Genomic DNA, 11,748 nt, shown 5'->3' with positions numbered 1-11,748 from the left:
GTGACAACTGTGTGTAGAGATGAGGCATGCCTTGTCTTTGGTTTCATAAGGATGTTTCCGTCGAGGTTTGAGTGTCAACAAGACGGTCCAATGGCCTACGGTGATGCTTGAACGGCCTTGGAGTGCTTAGATGCTCATTTATGTTTTAATATGAAATAAATTGAAGAAGATATACTGTATTTAATAAATTAATATTAAATAATGAACGGCTATGGGGTGCTTAATTAGATGCTTGAACGGCTAGTCTACTATATTTAGTGATTTTATTGTTTCTCATAGCTCACTTTGCTCTTAGTGCAATTATAAAAATTGGGTTAAGGAGAGATTGGAGAAAGTCATCTGTTTGTGTAAAAGTCGAGAGCAGGAAGAAATCTAGAGAGAGAAAGTCCCTTCCCTTTTTCTTCTTCTTCTTTATATCTATATATATAACTTGTGTTCCTTACATTTTTAGCTTCAACCCACTTTATGTTCCTTTCAGTTTTGTACTTTTAGGCTACGGTTATATGTTAAGCAATTGAGATAAATTGAATTCTTTATGAATAATAGTAGGTTAAAATGGTAGAGTAAATTTTGTAGTCGCCACCTAAGATGAGTTTAATTGTATTTATGGGAAGTTGAAAAAGGTTGTGGGTCTTACGTGTAAAGAAATTTTGAGTTGAATGATGTTTAGTGATTTGAGAGGTGTGTGTTTGGACGTTGGGACAGGTCTAAAACAGAATCCAACTGAGATGAGCTGAACTCATTCAAGGATCCAAACGAAGCCTTAAGTCGCATTTGGTTAGTAAGGTGATCTCAAATATTTTGTGAATAGTAGTAAAAATATAATGAAAAAGTAATGATAAAATATTATATAATAATAAATAATAGTAAATTGTAATAAAAAAATAATAAAAATAATAAATAATGAGAATACTCTATTACTCAAACTAACCTTTAGTCCACCAGCTTTTTATCTTATGCCAGCCCTTATCTTTTCCCTCATTTCTCTTTACTTGGCAATGGGCTTCTATTACCATCAGGGGTTGGGCTTTACTACACAAGATTAAGCTTAAATCTTACCCAATAAAGGATGTCTTTTATGGCACTGACTCACCTTATGCATGATATATAAATGAGCGATGCTGGTGTACCGGCAGCTTTGACAGCTGGCGTGCCTATTTTATATTTTATTTTTATATTTTTTTGCATATTTTTACATGTTTTTACAAAATAAAAAATATATTAATACATTAAAAATTACATTCTTAACTATTAAGTAAAAAAAATAAAAATAAAATAAAATACATGAGCGGTTAAAATAAAGGGACAAATTCATGGGACATACTAGCATTTTCTTATATAAATATGCATATTTTGGTCGAGAAAAATTCTACTCATTATTTTTATATTACAATTTTTTTTTAATTTTAATAAATATGTAGTGTAAGCATGATGAGTAGAACTACTCTTTGGCCAAAAGAGATGTAGCATTGAAGTAGTCAAATTTCACCTAAAATAACTTTATGCTACAGTATTCTAACAAATATGTTAAACATTGCACCTTATCTAAACAAATAGTTTGATGTTTGTTTTCCATGTGTACCAAGTAGCTATATGGAACTCTATAAACTTTATGAAAAATTCTACTTGCAATCAGCTGGCGAACCCCGCGTAATTGGTTGTATAAAAATTTTTATTTTTCCCACTCTCTCATTTCATTCCCTTTCTCTCTCTATCAATTTTTTCTTTCACTCATTCTCCCCAGATTTTTTTTTTCTTCTCCCTACTCTCTCATTTTCTCTTTCCCTCAGCCATCGACATAGAGCCCTCTTCCTTCTCAATTTTCTCTATTTAGACTTTCTCTCTCTCTCTCTGTCTCTTCCCTTCCACTGCCACCACCGCCAGCCTCAAACCAAGGCAGGCCAAGAACCACTCTAGTGGAAGTTGTGCTCCGTCCATCTGGAGTCAAGCACCCCACGACAACAAGGCCGCCGAAAGCTCTCTTTCCCGATTTCTCCCTCCCTCTCAATTTCCTCTGTGCCAACTCGTAAACCTCACTCCATTTCTCTCTCTCGCTCCCTCTTCTTCAGTCGATCTCTCTCTGTTCAGATTGGGGTCTATTGCCCCTCTTTGTGTCATTGTCGTCCAGCTCCTAGCAGCCAACCTTCATGGCTAGACCACCAGACTCCACCTTAGACCACAGCAAACACCCATGCCATCACTCACAAAAGACCCAAACTTGCTGCTAACCTCCATCGCAGTGAAATTCAAGTAAAAAAAACTTGTTCAAACAGTGAAATTGTCAAATGTCTCATATTAAAGAAAATTGTTAAGGAATCATGTAGAAGAAACATACACTTGATAGCCCTTTGTCGGTTTTGGTTTTGATTTTTTTTTTTTTTTACTATATCGACTGACGTGATTAAGGAATCATGTACAACCGGCGGTTCCCCACTGCCGATTGTACGTAGTAGAACTGAAACTTTATTTTGTTGGACAACACTATATGAACTTTATTTTTGTTGAAACACTTTACCAAATAGCTACAAATGTGTTGAGCTTCTTTGAACACAGTATGAATGCTGTATAATGGTTGGACAATGGACATATACAACTGGACAATGGAGGCAATGGAGCCTTAACTAATGCCTTAACTAATGTCATTGACAGCAGTCCACATACTTGGAAAGACAGACCACGATGATCAGTCGGTTAGTTGATTGCAATTGATTTAGTTGATTATTTCCTTTTTCTGATTCTTTCCTAGTTATGTTTGTACACTTTCCTTCTTTTGTTTATTGTAATCTTCTCAGTTTGGACAATCTCACACTTCAAGAACCATTCAAGGGTGATGAAAAAGTGGTTGTGGGCAATGGTTCAGGTTTACCTATTCTAAACATTGGTTCATCAACTTTCTTTCATTCCCACAAACCTTTTAAACTCAATAACATTTTGCACTGTCCAAATGCAGTAGCAAACCTTATTTCCATTAAAAAATCTTGTGCTAATAACAAGTGTTGGTTTAAGCTAACTAACAGTCATTTTTTTGTGAAGGATAACCTCATAGGACAGACTCTTATGCAAGGACAAAGTATACATTGGCTATATCATATTCAACTCTCCAAGTCAACTAATAAAGTCAAGAAATTTACAAGTTTTCATGGAATCTTAGCCAATGCCACTATTTAGCATCGTAGACTAGGACATCCAGCTTTTCCTATCTTGAATAAAATCAAAGAATATGCTCATATTCTTGTCATTGAGTCTAATAAAAATGTTCTCGTGTATGAGACTTGTCAATTGGCCAAGGCAAAAACTTTACCTTTATCAGATTCTGCTAATGTAACCTTGGAAGCTTTGGAAATAATACATTCTGACTTATGGACCTCTCCTATTATTTCTACTAATGGTTTGAAATACTATGTTGCATTTATTGATAACTTCTCTAGTTTCACTTGGATATATCCTCTCAAAACCATATCCTCTCAAAACCAAGTCTGAAACTTTTGAATGTTTTGTCAAGTTCAAATGTTTAGCAAAAAATTTGCTATGAAGAAAAATAAAAGCCTTTCAATTTGATGGTGGAGGTGAATTTCTCTCTAACCAGTTCAAAGACTTCCTCCTTTCTAATGGCATAACCCATCGTATAAGATGCCCTTACACTACTCAACAGAATGGTCTTGCACAAAGAAAACATAAGCACATAGTTGAGATGGGCCTTGCCCTCCTTGCTCAGTCCAAACTTCCAAATACATATTGGGTTGATGCTTTTAACACCTCAGTCTACCTCATAAACAGATTTCCTAGTCCTGTGTTGAACAATAGCTGTCCTTACTTCAAGCTACTCAACAAGGCCCCTGATTACTCTTTTCTTAAAGTCTTTGGATGTGCTTGTTATCCTTTTCTCAAGTCTTATAACACTCACAAACTCATGTACAGATCCAAGAAATGCATCTTCTTGGGCTACTGATCAAATTATAGAAGGTATAGGTGCCTTGATCCCTTGACAGGGAAAATTTTAATCAGAAAAAATATGGTGTTTGATGAGAGGTCTTTTCTTGCCCAGGACTGGAAACCATCTCTACCTATATCTATTGGAAGAGAGCTCCCTCAACAGGTTAGTCCCTTGCACTTTAATGATGTTAATTTACCTTTGCACCACACTGCATCAACACAAATTTTAGTTTCTGAAAATTCTCCTATTGTTACTCAAAATTTAGCTTCACCACAAAATCATATATCCAACACTTCCCTTCCAGAACCATCACAAGAAGAAGAGCTAGCAGTCTCTTCCATACCTTAGCCACCTCAAGCACAGGACACAACACCCACTGTCGTACCTTCTCCTGAACCCCCAGTAGTGCCTATACATCTTATGACAACTAGGTCTTTGGATGGTCCTAGGAAACCCAAAAGCTTCTTAGATTACAAAGTTTACACAGCCACTAAGCATCCTCCCATGGCATTGCATACACAAGCTTCCGATATTACATTGCCAACCACACCTCATCTTTTTTCCCAAGCTATTAAATCACCATACTAGACAAAGGCCATGCAAGAAGAGTTTGAGGCTCTTTTAACCAACCAAACCTGGACCTTATGCCCAAGACCCTCTCACAAGAATGTTATTCATAATAAGTGGGTTTTCAAAGTTAAGCAAAAGGCTGATGGTTCACTTGACATGTTCAAAGCTAGACTAGTAGTTAAGGGGTATGAACAAAAAGATGGAATTGATTACACTGAGACATTCAGTCTAGTGGTTAAGCTATCAACCATTAGAACCATCTTGGCTATTGTTTTCCATTTCAATTGGCCTTTAAGACATCTTGATGTTTCCAATGCTTTACTCTATGGCACACTTGAAGAAGAAGTCTACATGGAACAGGTTTTGTTGATCAAAGATATCCTCACCATGTTTGCAAGCTGTAAAAATCCATTTATGGATTTAAACGGGGCCCTTACGCCTGGTTTAACTAGCTTGCAAACACTCTCCTTGCTCTCGATTTTCAAGAGTCCAAAGTGGACTACTCATTGTTTGTCTTTCATCAGTCTAACATTCGCTTGTTTCTATTGATCTATGTAGATGACATCATTCTTACAGACAATAATGTTCCAGCTATGACAAAATTGGTTCACTGTCTCAAGCAACACTTTGCTATGAAAGACCTTGGCTCCCTCAACATCTTTCTTGGTATTCATGCCCAATACATGCCAAATGGCATGCTGCTATCACAGTCCAAGTACACACTAGAGCTACTCTCTCAGTTCAAGATGAAAGAAGATAAACTTGCAAAAACACCCCTTTCAGTAGGCTTTCAACTATCACAACATCATGGGGATCTCTTGGAGAATGCTATTGAGTATAGGTAGCTTGTTGGGGCATTACAATATCTCACTTTAACAAGACCAAACATCAGTTTCTCAGTCAATCAACTGTGTCAATTCATGCACAACCCCACACCTGCACACAGGAAAACAACTAAAAGAGTTGTGAGATATCTCAAAGGCTCACTTAATCATGGTCTCAAGTTCACTAAAGGATCTCTCACACTCAATGCTCATAGTGACTTAGATTGGGTAGGGAACCCAGATGATAGAAGGTCTACAACAGGCTATGTCATATACTTTTGGCCATGTCTCATCAGCTGGAGTGCAAAGAAACAAACTGTGGTAAGCAAATCCAGCACAGAAGCTGAGTACAAATCACTTGCACTCACTACTATTAAGCTATACTGGATTTGAATGCTTCTTCAAGAGCTTAAGGTACTTTTAACTACTGCCCCTACTCTCTGGTGTGACAATTTAGAGGCACTGTCTTTGGCAAGCAATCCCATTTTCCATGGAAGAACAAAGCACATTGAAGTGGATTATCACTTCATCAAAGAAAAAGTTGTCAACAGAGACATCACCACTAGATACCTTCCAACTATTGATCAAGTTGCAGACATTTTTACTAAGTGACTCACCTCAACTCGATTCTTGTTGCTAAGAGACAAGCTGAAAGTGACAACTTCACCCATCAGCTTGCAGGGGATGTTAAAGTATCTAGAGCATCTTCAACCTCAGATGGAGGCTTGACTGATGGCCTCACTCAAGGCCATATACAACTAGACAATGGAGGCAACGGAGCCTTAACTAATGCCTTAACTGATGGCATTGACAGTAGTCTACATACTTGGAAAGACAGACCACGATGATCAGTCTGTTAGTTGACTGCAATTGATTTAGTTGATTATTTCCTTTTTCTGATTCTTTCCTAGTTATGTTTGTACAATTTCCTTCTTTTGTTTATTGTAATCTTCTCAGTTTGAATACCTTATAATTGCCTTATTTAGAGTGATACTTGTATATATACAGCAAAGTTGTATTGTAAACAATTCATTGAGTGAATAGAAGAGCTTCCTTTCTGGTCTAATTTTCGCAAAAGGGGGATGGAGGGTTTTCATGTTCCTTTGTTCCTTATAGGCGCAGAAACAGTCGCTTTCGCCATTTCTGAAAGATTTTGAATTAGATTAGTTGCGTGGAGAGAGGGAGACTGTGTATAACTATAATGTGTGTGTTTAAGTAGTAATTAGAGAGGGATTATGAGGGTAATTAATGAGGTATTTGAATTTCGAATACGGATTTGTGTATGGCGGTTGATGTGGGCCGGTGAATTTGATGAAGGTGTAGAACTAGTGGGGCGTTCTCTGGACACAAACGTACGTAGTTATGGATGTCTGCATGATGGTACTGTCTGTACATATGTATGATCATCATTCGTGGGCTAATTATATGTACGTAAAAATAGGAATTAAATAAGATCGAGAGGGTTTGTTAATTTGAAATCAGCAAACAGATCATCAACATGTAAAAGGAAGTGCAATTACTTCCATTCCTTGCAGTCAATCCTTAATTTGGTCTATTATAGAGATCAGCTAGATTCATGACATGATCCTTTTGTTATCAATTATTTCAAAGATTTTAAATAATGGGTAGCTAGAGATCATAAATTTAATATATATTTTTAAAATTATATTTTGTTTTAATACTTCTCCTCGCATATGATATATTTAAATAGAATTTCTGCGCATTTCGTTACTGAAATTTCAGAAGCTTTAATTATGCAGTAGTACTAGTACTGATCAGATCGATAACTTATCACGAATAGTATCTATATATGTAAAATTATTCTGATCATTAGATTGAATCCCAAAAGAGAACCAGCTTGTACTCCTATTGCACTTTGGCAATGCATGCATGCATATTTTATAAACCGATCGAAGGAACTCCATAATCATTGTACGTAGAAGATCATCAGCCAAATCTATCCACGGAAGGTGGTGAGATCATCGATAATCGTTATTCAATGATCTCCATGAGAGAAGTACTGCATGTAGATATATTCCTCTGACATGTTGTAGTAGCATGTTTGTCTCTGAAACATCTAGAAATTAACCTTATCTCCTTGTTGTCGTTTCCTTACATGAACCATCCAAAAAGTGATGGACACGATAAATCGCATGCAGTACGTGGAATCGAGGTTCGCATAATCCGCCCATGTTATTTTATTCTTCCTTTAGAGGAACCCTCCATCATATATACCAAACAAATAGAAACAAACAAACGAAGGCTAGCTAGCAGCTGGACCCTCTCTCCCTTTTCTCTTTATCCAAACTTATCCCCGGCCCATTTCAAATTAAATGAAAAAAAAAAAAAAAAAAAAAGGGAAGATTTATAGCTGTTATATTTAATGGCAATAATGTGCATATATGCTAATAAGAACATAGAAACATTAGTGCCACACCTTAATTATTTTTGTGTGCGATGTTACTTCCCATTCGAGCTTAGATTAGTCCGTTTGGATTAAGAAATCATCTTAACTCGTCTCGTCTCGTCTCGTCTCATCTTATCTCATCATTATATTTTTTTTTAATTTTTATATAAAATACAATAAATAATTTATCTTTTTCAAATTAAAGAAGAATGTGTGTATATGTATTGCAAGAACTTTGAATCCTAATCAGAATTGTTAATACTACTCGACCGGCCCATATTCGATCGTACGAGCAAAGCATGCAGAAGGTTTGCAACCTGCTGGCTAAATTTTATATTGGAATATTTTCAAAGAAATTATTAAAGGAGCACTTAATAACAAGAAACAAGTTCATTTATTTTTCTAATATTAATAACAAAAAAGTAGAGGACATTTCAAATAACTGGGGAAGTACGCATGCGGTACTAGATATTCCTTCAATCAACAAATTACCTTATTTCTTCCTATTGTTTTTCCCCCTGATCCACTGGAAATTTATAAGCTCGATCAGAAGCAGGAATGCTATGTAGTAACTGACGAAGAATGAGAGAGCCACAAAGACCCCTTCTAATATAAGAAGTTAATGCAGTGCATCTAGAAAATGCAGAGAATAGAGAGGAAAAGAAGAATGGAGGAAACAATTAATGGTTGCATTTTCAAATGGACAGAGTCAGAAAGGACAGGTGGTGGAGGGATGTAGTAGTAAAAAGGGAAGTAAGGAAGAATTGGGTTTGGTGGTGAGAGCTTTAAGGGTCCTGGTTTATCTGGTGGAGGAGGTATAAATGGAGGAAAAGGTGGCCCCATGGGCTGTGATGGTGGCGGCGGCGGGTAGATGCAATTGTCGAGACAAGGAGGCTGAGGAGTCGGTGGGCATTCCGGGAGGGCTGGCGGTGGCGGAGAAGGAGAAGGAGGTGGGGGTGGTGATGGCACAGGGCATGGGTTCTCACATTCAATGCACATTGAGCATGATGTTTGGTCTTTGGACACTGCTGCTGCTGCGGTTGTAGTGTTAGTAGTCGTAGTTGATGCGGTTAAGGAGAAGTACTCGGAGTGCAAGATGAAGAGGAGAGTGAACAATGAGAGTAACATTTTCATGGGGTTTGCACTTTGCAATCCCTATGTTGGAGTCTGGAGATCACTATTTCATCAAATTTCAAAATTGAAGGGACAGAAAAGAGTGGAGGAGGAGGATTGAGGGAAGGGAATTATATACAGACAATAATGATTTGGTTGAGAGGGAGGGGAAGGAGAAGGGATTAATACGCATATTGTGGTCCACACCATTTGTTGGTGTTTTATCTTCTGTTGTACCTCCATCCAAGCAAGGAAAATCATTAACAAATAATACCGGAAAAAAAGACAATGTTAGGGGATTGAGTGTGGCGTCTTTTCCTTGGAACGTCATATTGGTCTATGCATATGTATATATAAAGTAATATTTGCATAACCCTAAAATCCTCTGTATTAACTAATGCATATCCAAATATTTAGTTAGCTATGAATAATGCTTATCTAAATTTAGATAACTATTATTCACTCTACAAAATATATTTTAATAATTATTTCTCTCTCCTCCCACTTTCTCTCTCACAATCCTTTTCTTTTCTCCATCTTTCAACAACATAACAAACATTCACATGCACATTCATTTTATTCTTATAATATATTATATATATTTTTTTTTCATTTTATTATATTTTTAATATAATATATAAAAAAAATTGATTTTAGTAAAAAATTAATAATAATATTTATTATTATTTTGTTATTATTTTGTCTCAAATATGCATAAGTCAATGTGAAAATTTTGCTTGAATGGCAGAGTGATTATGCAAAAGAGGTGATTTTACATACGCATATACATAGACCAATGCTAATGCTCAAGTGTAAATGTATTTTTTATCTTTATTTTTGTTTTATTTTTTACTATTATTATTTTTTAAAATATCTTTAAATATTTTTTTTAAAAAAAATCAATTCATTAATAAATAATAGTCACTTCCAACTTTAACTATTAAGTAAAAAGAGTAATGTTATTCATCATCCTAACTTGCATCATCCTTTCATCATCCTATGATGTGGCATTAGACGATTGAAAATTATTTATTACATTTCACTTGTGAACCTATAATTTAATACCATATCATGAGATGATGAGAGAATTATGAGAGTTGGGATGATGAATATATTTTTTCTAAATAAAAAATATAAAAATAAAAATCACAACGGTCAATTTTATCATCACTTTTGTCCATCTAATTAACATATTTCAAGAAAAAAAATGGAAAGAAATATTAAGGAAATAAGTTCCAACAACGTTGACTGCAAAAATTGACAGTATCTCCATGATTTCAGGAGTCTGTGATATTTTGAAAAATCATTTCACTCCTTGTTTACAGCCACAATATATTCTATTGTTTATGGCATCCTGTAAATCTGCTACTCTATAGGCAACATGTGCCATAATTCTAGGACAGATTGTCTTCAGTCCCAGTTTGTAAACTCTGTAAAAGGCTACAAGTATAAATAAATCAAGATCCTATCCATGCCGATGGCATAGGCACGAGAGTTTTCAAGCATTACAGCATTGTTTTAAGAAATGAGGAGGCTTCGTCCACATTTTGCATGGAGTTTTCACAGTTACAGAATCCAACTGCTATCTGGAGGTTCGTACTGTGCCTGCGTGAAAATGTTTTTTTTTTTTTTTTAAGTGGTGCTAGGCTACTGTCAGCAATGACAGTTGGGCGTGTCGTCTCGCATAAATTTAACTTTTTATTTTTTTTATTTTCATATTTTTTTAACACATTAAATATTTTTAAAAAATAAAAAAATACATCAATACACTAAAAATCAATTTCTTAATTATTAAATAAAAAAAATTAAATACATGAATAGTCAAAATTAATAGACAACTCAAACGACAAACTAGCATTTTTCTTCTTTTTCTTTTTCCCTAAAATTCTGTATACTTGCAATGATACAGGGGTCGAAGATTGCACCCTTTTTTCTCTCATAACTTTTTTTTACAACTTTTGTTTAAAATAAAAGGCATTTTTATAAAAATGCCCTCGATTTAAAATACAATTAGACAAAATTTGTAAAAAATGTCATTTTCCATTGTTTTGTCTCAAATTCAGATTTCTACAATTTTTTTTATCCAAAATATTTTTCATGATTCAGAAAGGCATAGATACATCACGTGAACTAGGGGTACTACCCGCCCTACACGTGCAAGCTAGGGGTGCTACCCGCCCCCTACGGGGCGGGACCACCCCTCCCCCGCCCCTTGTGGCCCCACCCCCGCATGGGTGGGGGGTGTCAAAATCTCCACCGTATCCCACCCCCACCCATGCGGGGACGGGGTACCCAGTCCGTTAGCCGAGGCGCAGGGGTGGACCCCGATCTGTTCTCCCCCACTACTGGGCCTTCAGCCCAGCTCATTTTTCTGGGCCCTAAATGGCCCAGAATCTATTTTGAGCCTAGAATCCATTTTTGGACTACTTTGGGCCTAGAATTGAACTAAAAAAAATAAATATATTTAAAAATTGAAAATATATATATTATATATATTTAGAACTATTAACTATATATTAAATTTCAATAATTAACTAATTAAGTAATAATTATCACTAAGGCATTAACCTATTACAAATTACAATTTACAATTATACAAATTAAGACTCTAAGAGAACTAATAAACTTAAACTATTACAATATTACAAATTCCTCTAAAAATATTAAATATTACAAATTGTACTATTAACTATTGTAGCAACATTACACTTAATTGTAAGTTAACAATTATAACTAATAAATTTTCAATTTGATCAATTTGGGATGGCGTTGTGGCGGTGAGTTCACTAAGTGGTGAGTTGTATCGACTGTTGTGAGACTGAAAATCAAGATCATAAATATTAATAAGTTATAAAATCTGAAATATTAATAAGTTACACATAGAACAAATTAGAATTATA

The sequence above is a fragment of the Juglans microcarpa x Juglans regia genome, chromosome 4S (assembly GCF_004785595.1).
Source record: "Juglans microcarpa x Juglans regia isolate MS1-56 chromosome 4S, Jm3101_v1.0, whole genome shotgun sequence".
Lineage (NCBI taxonomy): Eukaryota > Viridiplantae > Streptophyta > Magnoliopsida > Fagales > Juglandaceae > Juglans > Juglans microcarpa x Juglans regia.
This window is presented reverse-complemented; position numbering follows the sequence as displayed.